Here is a 7,223-nt window from a genome sequence, read left to right as displayed (position 1 = left end):
CTGGCATTTGGGCTGCAGATTTGGGACAGGTAAGGGGCATGGAGAGAACAGAGCCAAAACCATCACTAGGTACTAGGAGGATGTGACCATCTCAGTCTGAGAGAGGCGTAGGAAAGGAGGGTGGAGGCAAGAGCATTCTCTAGACTTAGGCTTATGAACAGCTTTCAAATCCAGTTCTTGTCCCGATGTTGCCTTATACCACATGCTTGTGGCAACTGGACCACCTCTGACTTTTTTTGCAACCAGGTGCCTAACAGCACAGCTAGATGAGTGGGGATATGGCAGAACGCAGGTGACACTGACATAAGGTAACTGACCATAGCTGCTTTTGTTTTTTGCCTTTCGAGGAAGATACTGAGAACACCTCCATTTATTAAATTAGCTATAGTAAAGTATGGTTTACATATTGAGGAGAGTTTAATGAAAGGATTTGTACAGATGTAACAGGTTTAGGAAATGACCCCACTCAGTTGTCCCCCTTTCTATGAGACCATGCCTCTGCCTTCTCCTGACTCCATCCCACTCCAGATGGCCTTTCTTGGTCCTTTTGTGGGTGGAGATGTGGGTGCTTTTCAGTTCCAGCTAGAATCAACTCAACTGAGGAAGCTTCCAAATACATCAATGCCTGGGCCCCACCCCCAGCATTTCTAACTTAGTGGGGCTCAGGTGGAGCCTGGGCAGTGGTGCTGTGTAAAAGCTCTCAGGTGACTCCAACATGCCCAGACCAATCCATTGAGACTCTCGGGGGTGGAAGGCCTGCGCATTGGTACTTTTTCAAATTTCCCCAGCACGGCCGGAGCCAAGAAGCTCCGTTATATTTCTTTCCAAATCTATTGTCTTAGCAAAAAATCATGGCTCTGTTCTCCTCAGACCTTCCTTTTAGTTTTCAAGGTGTAGTTCAGAAGTAAAATAATATAATTACATTTAAAAACTGAACATTGATTATTTTTACACTAACAACACTACCTGAGGTACTGTCAGAATCTCCAGCCAGAGGAGGGTCAGGAACAAAGGAATAAAAGTGACACCTCTATTTGACAGCAGCATTGTTCACAACAGCCAAGAGCTGCAAGCAACCCAGTGGCCACTGTGGATGAATGGATAAGCAAAACGCAGCATGTACATACAGCAGCCTGTTATTCAGCCTTAAAAAAGAAGACAACTCTGGGCCAAGCATGATGGCTCACACCTGTAATCTCAGCACTTTGGGAGGCCAAGGCGGGTGGATCACCTGAAGTCAGGAGCTCGAGACCAGCCTGGCCAACTTGGCAAAACCCCATCTCTAATAAAAATACAAAAATTAGCCAGGTGTGGTAATGCGCACCTGTAGTCTGTTTGAGGAGGCTGAGGCAGGAGAATGGCTTGAACCCAGGAGGTGGAGGTTGCAGTGAAGAGAGATCACACCATTGCACCCCAGCCTAGATGACAGAGTGAGACTCTGTCTCAAAAAAAAAAAAAAAAGAAAAGAAAATTGTGACATGTGCTATATGCTATACCATAGAGGAAGTTGACATGACACTAAGTGAAGTAAGCCGGTCACATAAAGACAAATACTATGTGATTTCTCTTATACAAGATGCCTACAGTAATCAAATTCATAGAGACAGGAAGCAGAACAATGGTTGCCAGGGGTTGTGGGGAGAGAGACATGGAGAGTTGTTGTTGAATGGATAAGAGTTTCAGATTTGAAACTCTTTTCAACCAAAGATGAAAGAGTCGTGGAGAGGGAGGGCAGTCACGACACTGCACAGTAACGTGAATGTACTTAACACTACTGACTTGTACACTTAAGAATAGTTACAATGGTAACTTTTATTTGTATTTTATCACAAATAAAATTTTAGCCTAGTGTGATGGCTCACATCTGTATTCACAGCACTTTGGGAGGCCAAAGCAGGAGGATCACTTGAGCCCAGGAGTGTAAGACTGGCCTGGGTAACATAGTGAGATCCCATATCTACCAAAAAAAAAAAAAAAAAATTAGCCAGGTGTGGTGGTGTGCACTTGTAGTCCCAGCTACTCAGGAGGGAGGCTGAGGCAGGAGGATCACTTGAGCCCAGGAAGTTAAGACTGAAGCAAGCCATGATTGCATCACTGCACTCCAGCCTGGAAGAGGCTGGCATGGTGGCTCATGCCTATAATCCCAGCCCTTTGGTAGGCAGAATTGGGCAGATCATCTGAGGTCAAGAGTTGGGGACTAGCCTGGCCAATATGGTGAAACCCCATCTCTGCTAAAAATACAAAAATTAGCTGGGCATGGTGGCAGACGCCTGTAATCCCAGCTACTCAGGAGGCTGAGGCAGGAGAATCGCTTGAGCCCAGGAGAGGGAGAGAAGAGAGGAGAGTGTGCTTCCCTCACACGGCCCATGGAATGAAAGAGGCCAAATCTGAGAAACCCAAGGCAAGGCTAAGCCTAGTTATGCCCCTCAGAGAACCTTTACCAAGTATTTAACGTTTTTCCCCCTTTGATTCTGGGAACCGTATCTGGCATCCAGTTTAAAGGTACTTTTTCTATTATGGAAATAAATGAAGATGAACCACAGGAAATCAAGCAAAGGCTATTCACCAAGTGCCTGCTCTAACAGGGGAGTCACACACCATCACTCGTATTTTGGAAGGGATGTGAAAGCAGGCAGAGGAGTGGGAACGCTTCCTAATGGAAGAAAGGGGCGGCTTCATGTGTGCCGTGGTTGGGGGCGGTCGGCATGGGGAGGCCAATGGTGGCCAGCCAGCAGCGTGGCACCCTCTGTGATGGGTTGGGGGTGCTTACTTGCTTCTCTCTGTTTGGTCCTAAGTTGGAAGCGGGGGCAAAAATAAGGGATGTTGTCAGTTCTTCATCACGTCCGGGGTGTTTGGGGAAGATGGTTGCAGAGGTTATTGTTTGGCTTCCTAAATTGGTTCCTAGAGATTGTGGCTTGACTTCCTGCAAGTCTGACTGGTCCATGGTGGCTTCCTGGGCTGGTTAATGTAGATAACAGGTTCACTGCCTGGGCTGGTTGCCGCCGAGTGTGGGTAAGGTTCTGTTTTTCTACATGGTCTGGCCATGGTGCATTTGTATATTCCATCTCTCCGTAGCAAACCTTCAAGCCTTTCACCCCCAAGCCTAATGATGGTGGCCTTGTAGGAGCACGAAGAGAGGGCAGCGAAGGGAGGCGGGCACAGCTCTTGCTGCCTTGCACCTCTGGCTGCTCAAGCCAGCGCGGCAGTTGTGATATCAGATCACGGGGGAAAAGGCCCAGAAGTTCCAGGAGTGACCACGACCAAAGCTGAAACCTGGGAGAGGCAGGTGACAATGGGGAGGCCACCCCTGCAGCGTGAGCCTCGTTCAGACTTAGCCTGAATGAGAACAACCCTGACCTGGGCATGCAAGAGGAAGGTCGCCCTGAGGGCGGAAGGAAGCACTTCAGGTACACAGTCCTTGTCCTGTAGAAGCGGAGGGGATTCCTAGAGAGGAAACCACCGTATAAAATCCCTAGTTATTCCTTCCGCAGCTCCTCTGCTGCTCCTTCTCTCCCATCACCTGTCTCCCAGCTCTCGCTGTGGGTCCTCTCCACCTTTTCATGCTGTCTCCAGGAATTCTCTCTGACTTTCACCCCAGAATATTTGGTTTACAGTTCTCTTATGGCCCAGCCCTTTGCTTGCAGTATAGTTGATGACATTACTATTTGCTTCTCTTAACCTCAACAAGACTACAAACACAAACTCTGTCTTTTTTTTTTTAGATGGAGTCTCGTTGTTGTGTCACCCAGGCTGGAGTGCAATGGCAGGATCTGGGCTCACTGCAACCGCTGCCTCCTGGGTTCAAATCATTCTCCTGCCTCAGCCTCCTGAATAGCTGGGACCACAGGCGCATGCCACTGCGCCTGGCTAATTTTTGTATTTCTTAGTAGAGACAGGGTTTCGCCATGTTGGCCAGGTTGGTCTCAAACTCCTGAATTCAGGTGATCCACCCGCCTCGGCCTCCCAAAGTTCTGGAATTAAAGGCGTGAGCCACCAAGCCCAGCCAACTGTATTTTTTATCACCTACCATGCTGACACAGGTGCTGAAAAAGCCCTCACTGTTCCTGTGATAGAGGACACATTCATTCACCAAATGTTTATTGAGCAGCTTCTTCCTGCTGCACTTGAATAGAGGTGCTGGAGGTGCAAAGATGGAGACACAGGGTGAGAGAAAATAGGCCACGTAATTGCAGTCCTGCCTGGTAAGTGCGGAGTAACAGGAGTAAGTCAAAGCGCTTTGAGAACACAAATATGAAAGCAACTTGCTTTGATAGGCAAGTCAGGGAAGGCTTCACAGAAGAGGTCAAATCTGACACAAGTTTTCCTTGCAGAAGAGAAGTGAAAGAGCATCCAGGCAGAAGGAAGTACAGAGAAGTGACACCCGGCTTCTGACCTCAGCATCAAGGGGACAGAAGGTGGGCGGAGGAGGGTGAGAGATGGGGCTGCCAGTGTCCGCAGGAGCCCGATGGGGAAGGGCTCAGGTGCCACAGTAATAAGGAGTGCAGATTCTGTTGGCGGCATGGAGTCTGTAGGAGGCTACAGGCTGCAAAACAGAGGAACATCAGATATTTGTTTTTTATTAAGATAATCTCAGCATCGATGTGGCAGACAGATGGGGCGCCCAGTTAAGAGGTTGCACATGGTAGGGACCTGAACGAGGGCAAGTGATGCAGGAGAAAAGGAGAGGATGGGTTTCAGAGGTGTTGAGGAAGCAGAAATAGAGGCCTTTAAGGACCTGCTGTGTAAGGAGTGAAATAGGAGAATTGAGGGTGACTGGGCTTTCAGCTTAGATGACAGGATATGTGGTAAGGAAGTATAATAAAGAAAGTCTTGGCTTCGGGTGGAGATGCCCAGAGCAGGGCACCAGCGGCCATCACCCAGAAGCAAGCAAACCCGCGTGCACTCCTTAGCTGAAATCACATGGTTTCTCAGAAAGGCTGAAAATAACACAACTCCTTCCTACTCTGGGGCAAATTGCTGTTCTTGTAGTTTTCAGCCAATCAGCTTGCCCTAGGACAAAATACAAGTCTCACTGTTACACTTGCTATGTGGGTTTTGCTTTTATAAACCCTGCCCTGCCTTCATTCTTTTGTGTTTTATTTTGTTTTTGTCTTTTGAGACAGAGTCTCACTCTGTCACCCAGGCTGGAGTGCAATGGCGTGATCTCAGCTTACTGTAGCCTCTGACTCCCAGGTTCAAGCAATCTTCTGCCTCAGCCTCCTGAGTAGCTGGGACTACAGGCACAGGCCACCACTCCCAGCTAACTTTTTATGTTTTCAGTAGAGATGGGGCTTCACCACGTTGACCACGCTGGTCTTAAACTCCTAACCTCAGGTGATCCGCCTGCCTCAGCCTCCCAAAGTGCTAGGATTACAGGCATGAGCAACCATGCCCAGCCCCTGCTTTCAATGTAAGACAGTCAATCTATCCTCGACTGGTTTCTCTCATTTATAAGTAGCTATGAGAAAGGTCTTTGATAGTTATTTCCCGCTAGTCTCCTTATTGGAACCTGAATGTGTTATCTTCTGAACATGTTGCATTTTGAAGGGCCTCCTGTCAGCCTTTCTGGTGGCTCTCGTTAAATGGTGATCAAGGTCTTACTGTGCTGAAAACAGCTCGTGGACAGCTCCGGCTCCACCATGGCTGCTGCTGTTTTTTCCACAGATGGAGGGAAAGCTGGTATTTAAGCCTTAATAACCTGGATCTGGTCTCTGTCAAGTGACAAACGACAGGAAATCTGATGTCCCCTTTTGCTTGTCCGTTTTTGTTTTTATTAGTCTTGAATATTCTAGCATCTGGAAAATCCTCATGTATACCTTCAGATCACAAGACAATGGTTTCGTCAGGCTGAAAATTTGCTTATGTCATATCTAGCACTCCCGATATATTGTATTTTTTGACCATTTTCAGAATGTTTCCTGTTCGCTGGGCTTGGTATCTCACACCTGTAATCCCAGCACTTTGGGAGGCTGAGGCAGGTGGATCACTTGAGGTAAGGAGTTGGAGACCAGCCTGGCCAACATGGTGAAACCCCTCTCTACTAAAAACACAAAAATTAGCTAGGCGTGATGGCACATGCCTGTAATCCCAGTTACTCCAGATGCTGAGACAGGAGAATTGCATGAACCCAGAAGGTGGAGGTTGCAGTGAGCCAAGATTGTGCCACTGCACTCCAGCCTGGGCAACGAGAGGAGACTTCGTCTCAAAAAAAAAAAAAAAAAAAAGGAATGCTTTCTGTTTGTATTGTGTTCTGTTTTTGCTTTTGCCATTTCTCTATGCATCTGTAAATGAAAAAAAGCCTTGCCCTTCTTTGCGAAAGGGGGGAAATTCATGGTTTAAGAATCTGGGCCAGGTGCGTGCGGTTACTCACACCTGTAATCCCAGCACTTTGGGAGGTCAGGGAGGGCAGTTCATGGGGTCAAGGGATCGAGACCATCCTGGCCAACATGGTGAAAACTCATCTCTACTAAAGATCTGAAATTTAGCCAGGCTAATTTTGTGGTCCCAGCTACTCGAGAGGCTGAGGCAGGAGAGCTTGAACGCGGGAGGCAGAGGTTGTAGTGAGCCGAGGTCACGTCACTACACTCCAGCCTGGGTGACAAAGCAAGACTCCATCTCAGAAAACAGAGCCTGTTAATAGTTATAGTTCCTTCATGTGATCTGAGAGACCAAAATAGATACCCCTTTGTCAACTAAGATGGACCCTAAGATTAAGGAAAAAAGTTACCTATGTGTCAAGTGCACGGTAACTTCCTAAATTCCTGCGGCTACAAGAAAAACCACATTCCGGCTAAACTCCCTCATAATGGAGCTATTAGGCAAATTATCAGACCCCTCCTAACTCTGTTATAACAGAGATCGTTACAAGTCTGACCGGACAGAGGACCAGCCTTACAAAATATTCATTTCCGACATGCAACTGCAGACCTTAAGCCAGGTTTAGCAGTTTACGGAGACTAAGCACAAGCTGCCTGTGTCCTATAGTTCACTTTCTGATGGAAGAGCCAAGTTCCACTTCATTTTAATGCTGAAACCACACCCCAAAGTGAACATGGGATATATGCTACATATGTGTGTGTATTATGCATGCGCTCAGCTTCCCTCATAAATATGCATAGCTTTCCCCCAACCCTGTTAAATATGTATGACTCTGTTGTATAATGCAGACCCCATGAGCCATAAAACCCAACTTCCCCTTTCCCTCGTTCAAGAGAGTACACCTT

This window comes from Saimiri boliviensis, chromosome 10 (genome assembly GCF_048565385.1).
Source record: "Saimiri boliviensis isolate mSaiBol1 chromosome 10, mSaiBol1.pri, whole genome shotgun sequence".
NCBI lineage: Eukaryota > Metazoa > Chordata > Mammalia > Primates > Cebidae > Saimiri > Saimiri boliviensis.
Note: the sequence above shows the minus strand (reverse complement) of the source record.